Below are 17,160 nucleotides of genomic sequence, written 5' to 3' on the forward strand. Positions count from 1 at the left end.
ATACATATAACATCCTCTAATTTTTCTAAACTAGGTCTTCTTCAGAGAGGCTGTGAGATGCAGTCTTTTTAGAGAGTCAGAGTCGATGGTGGAAGAATCATGGTTAGGACCAAAGATGGCTTCGGAACTGACCTCAGCGCTGATGGAACTGAGCCGGATTTGGTCTATCTGTTTGGTGCACTCTCAGAAGGTGGGTTAGCCCATCTTTTAGAGAGGGCCTTTCCCCAAAGATCTAACTTCAGATAAGAAGCCCTATTATGTCTGACTTGAGGTGTGAAATTCTGACAAACAGGACATCTGGAGACATCACACTCCTCTGCACTATTTAAAGACAGTCTTTGGGGCAACAGTACCCCTTCTCTTCCCCCCCCCCCAAAAAAACAAGCTGAGGAAAACAAGAATTAAAGACAAAAAATCTTCTTTAGCTTTAATTATTCCACAAAAATAACACGTCAAGACCCGCAGCTCTGAAACGAACGACTTCTCTTTGAGGTGTGAGGGAAAGAATAGAGGGAGAGGAGCTCCTATTCTTTGTAGAAAAGGACAAGCAAAGACCAGCATGAGGGAGAGGAGAAGCACCTCATGTGCCTCTAAGAGCTTTTAGAATTCTTCATGGAAGGTCTGTGCATGTATCTGCAATTGCTCAATGGCCACAATGATAAATATGAACTGCCACAGCAAAGACAGGGCCAAAGTTATGCATTTCCCATTTGCCATCCCTTCAGTGGCCACTTGACCTCAGTTTCAGTGGCAGAGGGACAGTGGAGGTCTTAGTAATTCTGGGGTCCTGGGCAAAATTCTAGGATGAGCCCCCAAAATCACAGCCACTCCACTGGGTCCACCACCAGTGGCTCCAGGTTAAAGAAGGGTGGGAGTCAGGGGCTACCAACTTCAAACCACCTTCCTGAGCCCTGGATGAGGTGGGTACAAGCAGTATCAGGAGCCTGGTCTCCTTTTTACCCCATCATTGGGTGTGTGTGGCCATAGGTATTCACCCTCCTCCAGCAAAGGGATCAGGCTAGCTGCCCTGTTTGCCTTTTGGCTAAGACTGCCCTCACGGATGGAGACGCAAACTTTTACTTTTCTGTCGTGTATTGATTTTGTCATTCCTTTATATGACTGATTTTGTTAGCTGCCTTGATCATGCCAATGGAAAAGCGGGCTGTACATGTAATAAATAAGTCAGTACTTAAGATTCAGATGGGAAATCCAAGATCAGGATGTCTCACTGATTTCATAAATGCAAATAATTAAGGTTCAGCTAGACATGATAAATGTCCCCGAGCTTCAGAATTTTGGAGAGCTGAGGGGCTGTGGCTCAGTGGTTGAAAATCTGCTTGGCATGCAGAAGGTCCCAGGTTCAATCCCTGGCATTTCCAGTTTAAAGGATAAAGTAGTCGATGATGGGAAAGACCTCTGCCTGAGACCCTGGAGAACTGCTGCCAGTCTGAGTAGACAATACTGACCTTGAATGACCAATGAGGCACTCAGTACAAGGCAGCGTCATATGCTTGGCTGCAGCAGGAAATGAGTAATGTATGTTCAACTGATAGAAGTCTTTCCATCAGTGGTAATTTTTTGGTAGAATCCAAGTGATAATCAGATTGTCCATCAACTTTTTAGACAAAATTGAGAGCAACTCTGTGTGCGCGTGGGGGAAGTTGTATCAGAACCAAGGGAAGCGCTGGGGGAGTTTTGTTTTGTTTTTGTTTTTTTAAAAAACAACACTTCCCCTCATGCTATTTTCACAGATGGCCTGCCCCCAATTTTTCCCATGGAGGAAAATGTACAGCTAGAAAACAACCTTGAATATTGGCCAGTAAGGATTTCTAATGCCATAGATGTGAAACACAAAGGGGTTGCTCTATCAAAATATGAATTATGATATTGGAGATGGAGCAGCCCCTGCCAACTTGTGTTTAGATCCATGAACGTAGGATATTAACAGTGCAGTCCAAAGCAGATTTACACTCTTCCGTGCACTGTTGATTTCCTATGGTCTTAGAAGGGTATAAAACTAGACCCAGAATTGCACTGCTAATACTGTAAACATGGGTTAGATCTGACTCTTGCCTTCCAGGAACTGCCAGCACATGCTGCGCACGTCCCTTGGTCAGCCTTGGCAATGCCACGTAAGCAGGCAAGATGATTCCTGGGCCAAGAGCTACCTTGGAAACACTTTCTGTGAATAAGTCTTCAGTTTCTCAGTGCAGCTGCTGCTTGGTTACTCCCCTTAGTATCCAGTCATGTGGCATGTGATCCCATTTGGGGGATCCTGAATGAGGTGTGCATATTTTAATGAAGAAAAGCACAGTATGAAATTATAGTTTCTAAAAATATAATGGAAACACTTCCCTTTGCGTGCTGCCAGTGAAAATATAACAGTGGGGATGTGTCAATGTTCCCAATGGCCCTGTAATGTTTCTGCAGGTTATTCCATATCACACCCATCAAGCATACTTTTTAAAAGCCATTAGTTTTAAACTACAGATGCTACTGGGAATTGCAACCCCACCTTTATTCCTCAAATCTCCATTTTAAATTCACTTGCCTCCTGTGCAAATCAGATTGGAGAGTCTTTATTTTCATGCCATAGTCTGTTTTGCCATGCTGAATTTCCTCCAATAAATTTATTCCATTTTAAATGACTAGTTGCATCAACTTGCAAATAAATGGTCTGTGGAGTGCCTATAAAATATGTAGGAAATAGCATTGGAGATACCAGAAACAAAAAGGGGTGAAACAAAACAAGAACATAAGTGGGCAAGAACATATTCAATACATCCCAGGTCAAAATCAAAGACTGATCAACAGGCAGCTCCATTGCTGAAGTTAAGCAACTTTGGCCTTGTAAGCTTCTTGCAAAAGTAACTGCCCGTGTACGTCTTCTGTGCTCCTGAGCAGAAAAGGAAAAAAAGTATAGTTGCATTATTATGTAATTATTAATTGAATTAGATGCTGAGGTGCTGTTCAAACTACTTTTCAAATATATTATTTTTGCCAGAAATGTACATATACTGTAACCAGTCATATGCCATTTCAATCATGCCATGTGAGTTTCGCTCATCTGAGCGAAATCTTCAGAGCACCCCTCTGATGTCACCAATGGCCTGTGCGTGTTCATTCTCCATTGTGGTTCCCATCTTCAGGAATGGCTTGCCTGAGTGTCAGGGCTTGCAGTGGCCACCGCTGGGCAGGGCCCCAGCATGTCCACCCCTGACATCAAAGGGGTGCCAGGGATGCTGCAGGACCTTGCTCTGTGGAAGGAGGGGCGGTATACCTCACCCAGACTCCTTCTCAGTCCACTTGCTGGCCTGCTCAACCTGTGCCACTCACCCCCTTTGACCTCTGCCATCTCCACCTCTTCCATCAACTTGCCTCCATTCTCACTCTGCTCCACTCAATCAACCCACCCTGAATGCTCTCCTGAGCCAGCTTTTATAGGGTTTCCCTTGGCTGCCTCCGCCCTTCCTTCCAAGCTCCTTCTCTCTCCTGAGGCTGCCCAGCTGTGTCTGCTGTCAGGTGTTCCTTCTCTTTCATTAACTCCTCCTGGCCTTCCCTGCCTCTCTAGCAGGGTGGGGCTGAATGTAAAGGTGTCCCAGCTGAGGCTTCCTCCAGGTGTGCCTTCTTCTGTCCCTCCCCCATTCTCCTTCAACCTTCCCTGCAGGACTGGGCTGGCAAGGCCTTTCCAGGTGCTGTGCCTTGGCTGTCTCTGCCTCTGCTCATGAGGTGCCCTTCCAGCTGGCATCTGGGCTGCCTGTCCCTTGGAGCTGGGTGTGGCTGTGCTTCCCTGACTTTGCTCCTGCAGTGCCACCATGGCTGGTATCTGGGCTGCCTGTCCATTGCCACTGGCTTGTCCTTTGCTGCTGGGCATGGCTGCCCTTCTCTGGTGGGCTTCCCTGTCTGGCTCTTCCCCTCCCACACTTGCTGCTTGCTGTGTTGCCTTCTCTGGTGCCTCTGGACCCCCTGACTCTGCTGCTGGGCTGCTGTGACTGTTCCCCCCTGGACAAGTGCCTGTGGAAGCAGCTGAGTGGATGTCTCCTGGGGGTCTCCCGTCCTTTTCTCCAGGTAAGTCCAGGGGCTGGGTTGTGGACCCTGGACACTGAGGAGGTCATGAAGACTCCACACTTGTATCATTTCACAGAATGTGCAGAACTGATATGTTCAGGAAGATGTTTTTATAAAGAGATTAGAACTGTAGTATAAAGGAACTGCTCAGGAGATCATTTTTATAAGGGGAAAAAAATTGTAATCTATTGCAATGTTGATAGTATGTTACCACATTGCTTATACTGCATTATGTTCTATCTTTGTGATCCACTTTCTGCATTATGGTGTGTCATGCCTTCAATAGTTTTTTGTTTGAGCTGTTTTCTAACTTCATAATCCTAGTTCTGCCCTAACGTGGATAGCCCAGTCTCATCAGATTTTGGAAGCTAAGCAGAGTTGGCCTTTGTTAGTAATTGGATGGGCAATCTCCAATGAAGACCAGAGGCAGACAATAGAAAACCACCTCTGTTAGTCTCTTACCATGAAAACCCTACCAGAGGTTACCAGAAGTCAGATATGCTGTCCCATGAAAAAATTTAAATACTTTTTAAATCCTCCTTGAAGTCTTGGTAAAAAAGGCAGGTCATAAATGAAGTGATTAAGTAAATAGTTCACTTTCTAAGACCTATCATCAACCACTTTAAATTTAATTTGTTTCCAATCAGTGTATGTTGCACAATTTCACTTGCAAACACAATGGCTTGGACCCCACAGAGCATTTCCATAGGTGGAAAGGTTTTTTTCCCCACGGATTCCCTCCTCCTGCAGAAGTTCTCTGACTCCTCTGTTCCCCGAAGCAGCATTTCAGGAAGGCATTTTGGACTGCAGGGGGAGGGAAAAGAAAGTCATGCTCTATGGATGGACCTTCTTTTTGTTTGCAGAAATCCTCCATGGGATCTAAGTGAAGCTATTTGCTTTAAAGCTACATAAACACATCTCTTATTCAATGCAAATATTTTAATTCATCATCACATAGCATCATGGGCATTGTGGTCTTAAGAATGTATAAACCTAAACTGGTAAATTCTTAGAAAGAAACCCCTAATGCTTCAGTTCTTCTGTTGCCTTTTAGTACAGCTAAGTATAGCCCATTTTTTTGGAGTACTGGCATATCTGGAAAACATTGAGTAGCACTAGCATTTGTATATAAGAACATACTTTATAAATCAAGACTAATAATCTCTTAGATGCCTGTGATAAATTTCCCAGATTTCCCCCAAGAGATTCTTCTTTAGTACTTTGATGTGACCTACCAAAGATAGAATCTTGGCATTCTGTCGATATGCATGAACTGTTTCCCAGATGCTTGGGAATGGAGTTCCATGCTGAGAGCTGTCTTGTGTATAGACCCCAAAGCACAGTCATCATTCATTGATTTGGAAATCCCAAAATCTATCAGGGATGTTTCAACAGATTTCAGTGACTTTTTAAAAAGCCAAAAGATCACAAAGCCTTCTCTTTCTGAGTAATTGAAAAATTTTTAAAAATTACTTTTGGAATCAGAGTATGCATGGTTTTGCCGCAACATTCAGTACATTTGCATCTTCGCTCCTCCTATGTTGCTGGGGAAATTTGAGAAAATCTGAGAAATTTGAATAACAAGTATTTTAGAAGAAGCCCTGTAGGTTATCTCTGTTTAATATCAGATGTACTTTGAAGTGTTTGCTCATTGTATGTATTTGCATCTGTATTCATTGTGCACTGAAACTTTGCAAAGAAATCAAGTGCATTGATCAAATTTCAAAGAAAGAAAAAAACCCTCACAAATCCGAACCAATGGGACACAGATCAGCAGGGAGCACAAAGAAAGAGATTTTCAAATTATTCCAACCTTCTTACTTATGGCTACTCCCCTTGTGCTGGTTTCTTGTGGAATGATGGATATTAGAGATGGGCACAAACCAAAATACGCACCGAAGTTCGTCGTAAACCAGCAGTTCGTCAGATCCCATTTCTGATGAACTGCCACAAACTTTAGGCTGGTTTTTTGGTTCATCACTGCAGGCAGCCTGGTGCCGATCAATCAGTTTCCTAGGCAATGGGAGGATGGGCTTTCTGCAGACCTTCTGATGCCCTGGAAGTGATGCTTTCACAAACCAAATGAACTGGTTCATGAACCAGGACAAGTTTGTGAAAGTTCGTAATTCATGAAATGTGAACTCCATGGTTCAGCATTTTCCCGGTTTGTGCCCATCTCTAATGGACATAGCACAATTGAAGCTAATTCATCAGAAGCTAGTGTGGATTTCCTCCTCTTATGTCAGGCAGACCTTCTTGGAAAATCTCAGCTCCTTTTCCAGTCACGTCAAGTATTTCTGAGCCATCTTTTCACCAAAAAGTCCTCAAGGTGGATAGGTTCCACAGAACAGAATAATGAAGATCTAAATCTGGTATACTTCAAACTGAAAGCATGTATATGAATAATCTTAAGTATGATTTACTTGCTCGTGTTCATTGTTTGACACCTGTGAAACACTGGAGCATATATACAGCATCACTTCCATTTCAGAAACAAAGCCAGATGACTGAATTTAAATGAAGATAATTTTGCAAGTAACCCTAATTCAACAATCTTCCTTGACCTTTCTTGGCTTTTCTTTCATTATACAAAGAGGAGAAGGAACAGTGGAAAAGTTGAGTCAACCCTGCATACTTCTAGGCTCACATGAGTTGCCATCCTCCAGGTTTTTGGCTGGAGATCTCCTGGAATGAAAACTGATCTCCAGGCAACAGAAATCAAGTCCTCTGGAGAAAATGGCTGCCTTGGACGATGGACTCTATGGTATTATACCCCACTGAGGTCTTTCCCTCCCCAAACTCTGCCCTCTCCAGGTTCCACCCCCCAAAAATTCCCAGGATTTTCCCAACCTAGAGCTGGCAACCCTAACTGGAATTGTGAAATTAAGAAACGAGCTGAGAGCTGCACAAGGATGTTCCTTACAGAGGTGGATAATCCTCAAGCATGTAGAATCTTACAGAAATGCAATCAACAATCTCTGAAAACCATTACATGAAGAAGGTACGTGAATTTATCTGGCACAAATATTACTGATGAGGAGAATTGATATCATTGGAGAGGATGCATATTGTAGCCCTGTATAACTTCCAGGAAAACTGTTATTCTAAATGGCTGTATGACTAAGGAAGCAACCTTGACTCTGAGGTGATAAGGTGGGATAGAAATGTTTTAAATAAACAAATTAATTAAATAAAGCTTGACAGTTTCTTGCTATAGCCAGTCAAAACAAAACCCACCCCAAGATAGCTGACTCCCTTCGGTCAGCCACACTTGCCATATTTCTTCCAATACCAACAACTCTGTCACATTAACAGACAAAAAGGGCTTAGAAAAATATTCTTTCCCCTTTTGGATACTTTCAGTCAAGCATCTTAACCAAAAGGCAACTTTTCACCCCTAAGAAAAATGATTCACAGACAGCTTGGGAACAGAAGTTATTTGAAAAACAGATTATTGGCTGTTGAATCTCATTATCAAGAATGGCTCGTGCTTAGCCTTTTGTCCCAGCGTACAGCTGCTTGCAATAAGGTTTTATGTTTGAGGCAGGATCTCAAATCACTGCACACCAGAACCACTAAGAAGCCTACGGGCATGAAATACCCTTCTGTGTCCCTGTGGTCTGTCTGTCAGTAAGTCTGAGAAAACACTGGCTGTGAGCAGGAGCTGGAGGGGATTGTCAAGCGTTGAGAGTGGAGGACAAAGGAAGAAGTGTCAGACAGTAGCAAGTCAACACCATGCCTTTCTCTTTACTGACAGGAGAATGGAATTCCTAATGCTTATCTTCCCTCTTCTGTCTCCCCCAACTCTCTGGAGTAATCTCCCTTTCTTCTCTGTTTTGAGGCTGAGGTTGGCTATTCTCTCAGCTCCCAATGGAATAAGCTCTAAGAATGTCACCCCTTGCCATCTGGATGTGCTTTCTGGCCTCCTGATGCTCCTTCAACAGTTCTTCACAACTCTGGGGTTGTGTGTCCCCTTCAGAAAGCTCCTCTTCATTTATACCCCAGCTGAACTGAACCAGGTGTGAAGTACTATCGTACCTGATTTTCAGGATTCTTTCAGACTCTCAGGTAGCCCCATTCAGAAGCCCACTTAGCTGAGTGTGCTCTTCAGCGCTGGGCCAGGCTCCTATCTGTGGGGAGAAGGGCCCCATCCATAAAAGAAGAACCTCTTACCCCATTGTCACACTGATCCATCCCATCTCCTGAGGCAAAGACCTAATGAAAACAGAAATGGAAACCCATGAGTCTTCACAACACAATGACAACATTTAAATGGACAGATCTGCCCTTTGCATCCTATGGGCTGTGTGTTGGCTGGGGCTCTGTCGAATGATACCCAGACACATCTTGTTTGGTTGAAATGGCCACAACTTTAGTGATTATAGTCCTTGGAGCATTGGCAAGACAGTTTTCCAGTCCTTTTGTCCCACCCTGGGAAGAACCATTAAGGCATTGTTTTAGGGCAGAGACTCTCAGTCCTGCCTCAGGGTATGTTGCACAGTATATCTGACTGTCCTGCCATGTGCTCAGTGTGTGTGTCCTGGACCCTCCACACATCCTCAGATGGCATGTCTGAGCCCTTCTTCCTCTTGCCAAGAAGTACTGCTCATTGAAGCTGCTCTCCCTTGGACACCCCAAATCTAATGGACCTGGTAACTATAAAGCCACCTCTGCAACTCTCTCCAACTTTCCTCCCTGTTCTTTTTCTAGTTAGCTCTCTGTGTGTCCTGTGTGTTTTGCATGCAATTGATCTTAATATTTTAAATAAAAACCCCTTTTTGATTAAATATCTGCCTGCTTATTGAAAGGGTTCTCTAGAGGAATGGATCCTCGTAGACATTGGCACATAAGATCCCAGTTACCAGCCTCTTGCATAGCCATTCTCCTTGCTAGCTAATTCCCCCACAAATTATTTTATTGCAAGGAGACCACTTCTGGTAACAAGGGCAGCAGATCCCTGGCATCAAAAGGCCCTTCACTGTTAGATGCGTTGTTCTCTAGTAAGCCTGTTGGCCACCGTGATGTTTCACCTCCAACAGCTGCTGAGCGGCCCTTGCCACCCCTTTGCTTGCAGGGGTAAGCCGCCTGTTCTGCGCAGTTCACCGGCACAATGCCTCAAAACTGCCAAATCACCTAAAGTTGTGACTGGCCAGCTTTCCCAGAACTAAAGGGAGGGCGGGGGGGGGGGAGAGTCTTGCTCCTGCCATTGCTGGCTGGAAATGGTGCCAACCATGTGTCTTTCCCCCAGATGGTGCCTCCTTTTCTGAACCTGTCCTTTGCCTCACCCCCAACCTAGCCCTTGGAAGCAACACAGCCTGCGGCAAGTCTGTGAGCTTCCTTTTTAAAATTATGATACAGAATTAAAATAATAATGTTTCCAGTGCACGTCCCTAACCTACGTACAAAGCAGCTGCTCTACAACTGAGCCACAGGTCCCATACCAAGAGAAGCGATCATGCAGGTATGTGGGTCTAAGGTTGTGAAAGTCTTTAAACATAACTAGCAACTAAACCCAGAATCAAAAAGCAACTTAGTGTAATTGTTTCATGACAGGTGTTACATGCTCATAACGGCTAGATCCAGACTGTATCAGCATGTTGCACCAATGGAACTGAAGTAATCGAAATTTAAGGTCACAGGAGCATTGGTCAAGCCACTGTGTGAACTTGTTTCTCGAAGAGTAACAAAAGATCAAAGATGCAGAGGAGTTAGCCGTGTTAGTCTGTGGTAGCAAAATCAAAAAGAGTCCAGTAGCACCTTTAAGACTAACCAATTTAAGACTAACCAAATTGGTTAGTCTTAAAGGTGCTACTGGACTCTTTTTGAAAAGATCAAAGAGTATGTCAAGATCTTTTGATACATTTCATTCCATTTATGTGCTATTATGTGATTTTTAAAATGCAAAAAATGCATTAATTTTAATAAGAAAAATATAATGTAAAGGAACAGAAAATGATGCAAAATTAAAATGTGATGGGTTCAGTTTGCCCAAGGGAGAATGGAAGTCAAAATGGAGAATCCTGAGTTGAACCAGGGAAATCCAGTAGCATCCCTAAGTGTGACATACATTGTCTTCTGTCAAGGAGACTACAGTATTCTTGTTTGCAGCAGGAAAATTTCTGAGGTTTGAAGCTCAGATTTGTTATTTTGGATCCTCAGGAGCCCCTGAGCAAGAATCTAGCGGCAGAGAGCCAATCTAAACATCAAGGCAGCAACCAAGGCACTCCTCTATAGTGTAATTATGAAGAGAACATGTTTCCAAATGAAGCAGACAGCAGCTCTGGGCCTCCAATTGCTGCTAAAATCATAAAGGAAGGTCAACAATGCAAAGAATTTCCTGCCTTCCAGTCTGCAAAATCAACAAAGTCCATGCTGAAATCTTCACGGAAGAGGAGTTGATGATGAATACTTCAGAATAGCATCTGAGTATCACTTCAGTATCTACTACCATGCAAGGTGTTTGGTTTTTGGGATTGAAAGAAAAGATGGGGAGAGAAATCTACCAAAAAAATAGGGTTTGATGAAACGAAGCCGGACTAGACTGTGTCACTTGTGAAGCAGAGAAAAAGGCTGACTGAAGAGTACTTTCAGCCAGATAAGCAACACTTGGAGCTGTTAGCTTGGTTTTCCCAGCTGGACGTGGCTCATTGAAAGAGCTGGGGAAGCTGAGGGTGAGAACGGAGGTGTGGCGTTAGGCTTGCATTAAAAAGTTATTGATATCATGAGTTAACACTGAAGGAGTGCTAACAGAACTCAAGGTGCTGGTCAGAAACCAGAAGTGGCCCAACAGCTTCAAATTAAATCAAAAGTGTTTTCAGTTAAACATTAGGAAGACCTTCCTGACAGAGCGGCCCCTCAGTGGAACAGGCTTCCTCGGGAGGTGGTGGGCTCTCCTTCTTTGCAGGTTTCTAAGAGGAGGCTAGATGGCCATCTCACAGCAATGCTGATTCTGTGAACCTAGGCAGATTGTGAGAGGGAGGGCAGGAAGGGTTACATCAGTGCTTAGTTCTCGTGGCCCTTAGTACATGCCCAGGGTAATGCAGATTGCTGCTTTGGAGTCAGGAAGCAATTTTCTCCAGGCCAGTTTGGCCAAGGATCCTAGAAGTTTTTTGCCATCTTCTGGGCATGGAGCAAGGGTCACTGGGTGTGAGTGTGTGGGGAAGGAGGGTAGTTGTGAATTTCCTGCATTGTGTAGGGGGTTGGACTAGATGACCCTGGAGAACCCTGCCAACCCAATGACTCTATGATTTTTAATTCCAGTCCTGATAATTTTACAATAAAGCTTTACGTTAAGAGCCTAGGGGCTATACTGGATCCAGCACTACTACTAGAAAAACAAGTTAAGGCAGCTGCAATAAATGCTTACTACAAACTCACTCTAGCCTGGAAAATGGCTTCTTATCTCGGAATAGCTGACCTGGCCACCTGGATCCGTGCTATGGTAACATCAAAACTTGACTATTGTAATGCATTATACATTGGTCTCCCATCTAAGTTAACTAGGTGGCTCCAATTGGTGCAAAATGCTGCGGCTCGACTATTATCAGAAGCGAGCAGGAGCTTGAACATCACTCCCATCCTACAGTCACTCCACTGGCTACATATCATTTACCATGCTCAGTTCAAGGTAATGGTTATTATATACAAAACTCTTCATGGCCTTGGTCCAGCATACCTATGGGATGGCATCCCTCCCTATGTGCCTCCACGGCAGCTTTGCTCATCTAAACAGAGTCTCTTGCAGGTGCCAGCCTGTACATGGCCAAAATCAACAGCAGCACATACATGGACTTTCTCTGTGGTGGCCCCTACCCTATGGAACAGCCTGCCCAAGGAGGTCAGGAGAGCCCAATGCTCCTGGCTTTCCACAAACAATGCAAAACTGAATTATTCAAAAAGGCCTTTTTCTCAACTAAGAGGGCGGTATTGTAGGAAAGGGGTCCCAGATGTTTTGCTAGAGTTAGGAACCATAGATTTCACCATTATGTTGCCTTACATATTATATGTTGCTTTAAATATGTACTCCTGTATACTACCTGTGCTTCATGTTGTCCTAGAATTGATTATGTTCTGTTTCAGCAATTCTTCAACCTCATATTGGATCCTTGCTAATACTGTGTCTTTGTCAACTTGTATTAATTGACTCTATGACACTGTCTATGGAAATATTCTTGACATGCATGCCCTTGTCCTTGCCACTGATTGTACTAATCTCAAACTATGTAATCCACCTTGAGTCTCTGTGAGAAAGGCAGAATATAAATGACATAAATAAATAAAGTTAATTTCATAATATAAAATGCCTCCATATGCCCTGGCATTGCTTATTCTACTTGGTGCTCTGGTTTCCAGCTAGGCACATTATGCTACTTTTACCCATAGTGAAATCCTAACAGTCAATGGAGTTTAAAAAAAAATCTTATCAAAAAGAGAAAAGTACAGAAAAGATTCAAAAATATCAAAGAAGGACATCATTCATTTTACAACATAAAAGATTTAAAAAATGCATATGGCTGAATTCTCTCTCAATAACATTTTCAGACTGAGTATTGGAATTTCCAGTCTTCTACACCAATTAATTTGTTGAGTGGCACACACAGAGAGATGTGGCTCAAATGAGGAATATATGACTGTAAACCAGTACTCTTCTCACAGAAGTGCTTGGGCATCCAATCCAGAGGAGTCAGCCGTGTTAGTCTGTAGTAGCAAAATCAAAAAGAGTCCAGTAGCACCTTTAAGACTAACCAATTTTATTATAGCATAAGCTTTCGAGAATCAAGTTCTCTTCGTCAGATGCCTGATCAAAACTGGGCAGATACAGAAGAGGAGGGGGAAAGAGAGAGAAAAGGGAGGGGTCATAAATCACAAGAAGGCAGAATGCAATTAGCATAGAGGCAATCAAAACATTCCTTTGCTTGGAAATGTAAACATTTCCTTTTGGTGTGCAGTCAGTTTGTAGCAGTGAAGGTATCCAATTCCTATGTAGTATAAGCCTTCGGTAACCACAGCTCTCCCTGCCAGTTGCATCTGACAAAGAGAACTGTGGTCCCCGAAAGCTCACACCAGGCGTCACTGGGCTCCCCCAAATCACGCCTCTGTAAAGAGAATCTGTTACCTGTGGTAATGTGATAACCATTCATAGTCTCTATTCAGTCCCTGCTTGACAGAGTCAAATTTGCATATGAATTCCAATTCAGCAGCCTCCCGTTGGATTTTGTTTTTGAAAGGTTTCTGTTGAATCACAGCGACCTTTAAGTCTTTGGTGGAATGTCCTGGTAGATTGAAGTGTTCTCCCACTGGATTGGGGGGCTGTCTGTAGGCAAGGAAAGGTCTTCCACCCAGGGCTTCTGAGAGAGAGGTATCATTTTCCAGGATGGGTTGTAGCTCACTGATGATACGTTGGATGGGTTTGAGCTGGGAGCTATAGGTGACAACCAGTGGTGTTCTGTTGTTAGTTCCTTTAGGTTTGTCCTGGAGCAGACTGTTTCTGGGTACTAGCTCTGCCCCTATATCTACCCAGGGAATACAATTACAGGACCCAATGGCATCAACTACACTGTCTCTGGCTCTTACAGCTGCTCATCCTCCAATCTGATATATGCCCTCATGTGCCAACAATGTCCCTCTGCTCTGTACATTGGACAAACCAGCCAACCTCTACGCAAAAGAATAAATGGACACAAATCTGACATTAGAAATGGAAACGTCCAAAAACCAGTGGGAGAACACTTCAATCTACCAGGACATTCCACCAAAGACTTAAAGGTCGCTGTGATTCAACAGAAACCTTTCAAAAACAAAATCCAACGGGAGGCTGCTGAATTGGAATTCATATGCAAATTTGACTCTGTCAAGCGGGGACTGAATAGAGACTATGAATGGTTATCACATTACCACAGGTAACAGATTCTCTTTACAGAGGCGTGATCTGGGGGAGCCCAGTGACGCCTGGTGTGAGCTTTCGGGGACCACAGTTCTCTTTGTCAGATGCAACTGGCAGGGAGAGCTGTGGTTACCGAAGGCTTATACTACATAGGAATTGGATACCTTCACTGCTACAAACTGACTGCACACCAAAAGGAAATGTTTACATTTCCAAGCAAAGGAATGTTTTGATTGCCTCTATGCTAATTGCATTCTGCCTTCTTGTGATTTATGCTCCCCTCCTTCCCTCTCTTTCCCCCTCCTCTTCTGTATCTGCCCAGTTTTGATCAGGCATCTGACAAAGAGAACTTGATTCTCGAAAGCTTATGCTATAATAAAATTGGTTAGTCTTAAAGGTGCTACTGGACTCTTTTTGATTGGGCATCCAATGGCTACTTTTTAGAAACAGGACAAAATTAACACAAAAGCGTGCATGCAGAGAGAAATTGATTACAGACAGATTTGCGGATATCCGAAGTCAGAAATGTTTCTGTAGTCACAGAATATTCATACGTCCTATATGTCTGCATGCAAAAGTACAAAGTTTGGGGACTGGGAAACAAAAAACTCTGCCTGGTTCACAGCCCTGCTAAGCAAAACCATTTTTCTGAAGCATGAACTACATGGAGCATGGACTACTCTCAAAGGTAACCATGTGCTTTCAGGGACAGCTCATTTAAGTAGCTCTCAAAGAAAGTCTGTTTGTTGGGGTGTTGTTGGACTGTTGTTATGTACCAATGGAAGAACACTGAAAAATCCTTTCACATTGCTGGGGTGGTGCGGGCTAAGATTTTCCTTAATGCCTATTTTGTCTCCATTTTCCCAGGCTCCTCCTGCCTGACCTTCAAGTCTGAAAGCAAATGTAATGGAAACATAAATGCTCAACAGTTTTTCCTTCATTACATGCGCGTGTGTAGTTGGATATATATATATATATATATATATATAGAATACTGCCAACAGCTACACCCTTAACAAAACTAAAAGGCATCTTTGTCCATGTAAAGCATGGATGGGATCTCTGCTCTATAGCTTCTATTTGTTTCTCATCTTCTCTTTGGATGCTTTCAACTCCCATTCCCAGCTCATACCTTCTATAGAAGCATCTCTAGGCTGTATTTTGGTTTGTAATGATATGTAGGGTGTGTGCATTCCATATACCTCACAATTGTACCATGCAAGCATAGAATTTGGTGTTTTAAATAAATATTTCAGCACTGTGAGAATCTTTGCTTTCATTATAAATGCTCACACATTCCTAGGCCTTATCACTGTGGAGCTTACCTTGAAAACTTACAAAGAAATAACTAGAACTGAAGCATCTAAACTCAGAATAAAGACTCAGGAGGAACTATCACCTCATTACGACTGGTTCCAGTACAGACAGATTAGAGATTTATATAATTCGGACTCTGTAAAGGGAGGTATACGAATAGAGAATTCGGAACTAGAGCAGACCCTTCTTAAAGAGGACAAGAAAAGAATATCCAAGGTATACCAAGTACTGTTGAAATGGTATACTGAGGATGAAATAGTTAAAGTACAAATGGTGAAATGGGCCATAAACTTCAACAAAGAAATAACAATGGAGACATGGGAATACTTGTGGAAGACTACAATGAAGATAATGACATGCACCAGCATTAAAGAGAACATTTACAAAATGATTTATCGTTGGTACATGACACCAAAGAAGATTGCGCTAGGGAATTTGAATACTTCTAATAAATGCTGGAAATGCAGGAAGCACGAGGGCTCCCTCTATCATATGTGGTGGACTTGTGAGGTAGCTAGGAAGTACTGGGGGGAAATAATAAGAGAAATGAGTGAGATTTTACAATTTCAAGTAAATAAGAACCCAGAACTCCTGCTACTAAACTTGGGAATGGAGGGAATTCCAGCCCATCATAGGACGTTGATATTTTACATGACAGCTGCAGCTAGACTTTTGTATGCGCAAAAATGGAAAGTACAAGAAGTGCCAACTATTGAAGATTGGATTTACAAATTGTTGCATATGGCAGAAATGGACAAAATGACAAGAAAACTGAGAAATCTGGACTCAGGACAGTTTAACACAGACTGGGAGAAGCTGAAGCAATATTTGGAGAAGAAATGGGAGGTGGGAGGAGAACTGTGGCAGTTTGAGAACTATTGAAATATAATAAAAGCAGAGGGGGGTGACTTTACCGGGGGGGAGAAGAGGTCAAAATGAATCTCTAAGCAGTTATGTTATTAGATTGATATATATAGAATAATAAATAAAATATTGATAGAAAATAACTAATCATAAGGGTTAACTATAAGGATCGACTAACTAATAATATTTTCTTTTTGATTTTGTACAATGTACCAAACTGAATATGGTAATATGAAGGTATATATGAGTCAAATTGATTGATATCATATATAAAATATTAATGTAAACTAATATAACTAAAACAGAAAGAAGAAGATAGAATGAATAATATATAGAGTATAAGTTAAGTTGGTTGATATATATGATTGTATGGTTTATATAGTTTATATAGTTTATGTTATCCAGAAATATTTGAGAATGGAATTATGGGATAAATTGTTTATCTATTATGGGTACAGAGTATTAAAAAATAGTCAAAGAAGTATTGCTTAGAATAAAAGGAGAATATATATTTGATTAGATAGAGGAATATGTAAAGAGTAAGGGAAAAGGGACAAAGGGTTGGAAAACTGTTGGAAGTCAACAAAAAGGGGGGGAAAGGGAGGGGGTTAGAAATTGGTAAATGGGAGAATTGATTGTAATGTGAAAATAATTGATACTAACCCAATAAAAATTTAAAAAAAAAAAAAAAGAAAACATGTTGGCAGGGCTTGGAAAGATTTCAAAAATATGTGCGAGTACATGTGAATAAGACTTCTGTTCTGTGTTATAGCCACATCCCATAGCAGGAAAGAGTGGAATAAATAATGCAAAATAATTTGCATAATCTAGTTTGGTCATAGACTGTGTTTGTTTTCTTAACATCAAATGTAAGCACAGTGACTCAAAATAAAGATGAGTTTTAGCACAGGATATACAGCATAACTCTTGACCATGTGCAGAATTTCCCCACTGTCAACATAGACCGGGAACATCCACAGAAAATGTTGGATCCAAGCAACTGCGTAACTGATTACACTCACAATAAG

The sequence above is a fragment of the Eublepharis macularius genome, chromosome 9 (genome assembly GCF_028583425.1).
Source record: "Eublepharis macularius isolate TG4126 chromosome 9, MPM_Emac_v1.0, whole genome shotgun sequence".
Lineage (NCBI taxonomy): Eukaryota > Metazoa > Chordata > Lepidosauria > Squamata > Eublepharidae > Eublepharis > Eublepharis macularius.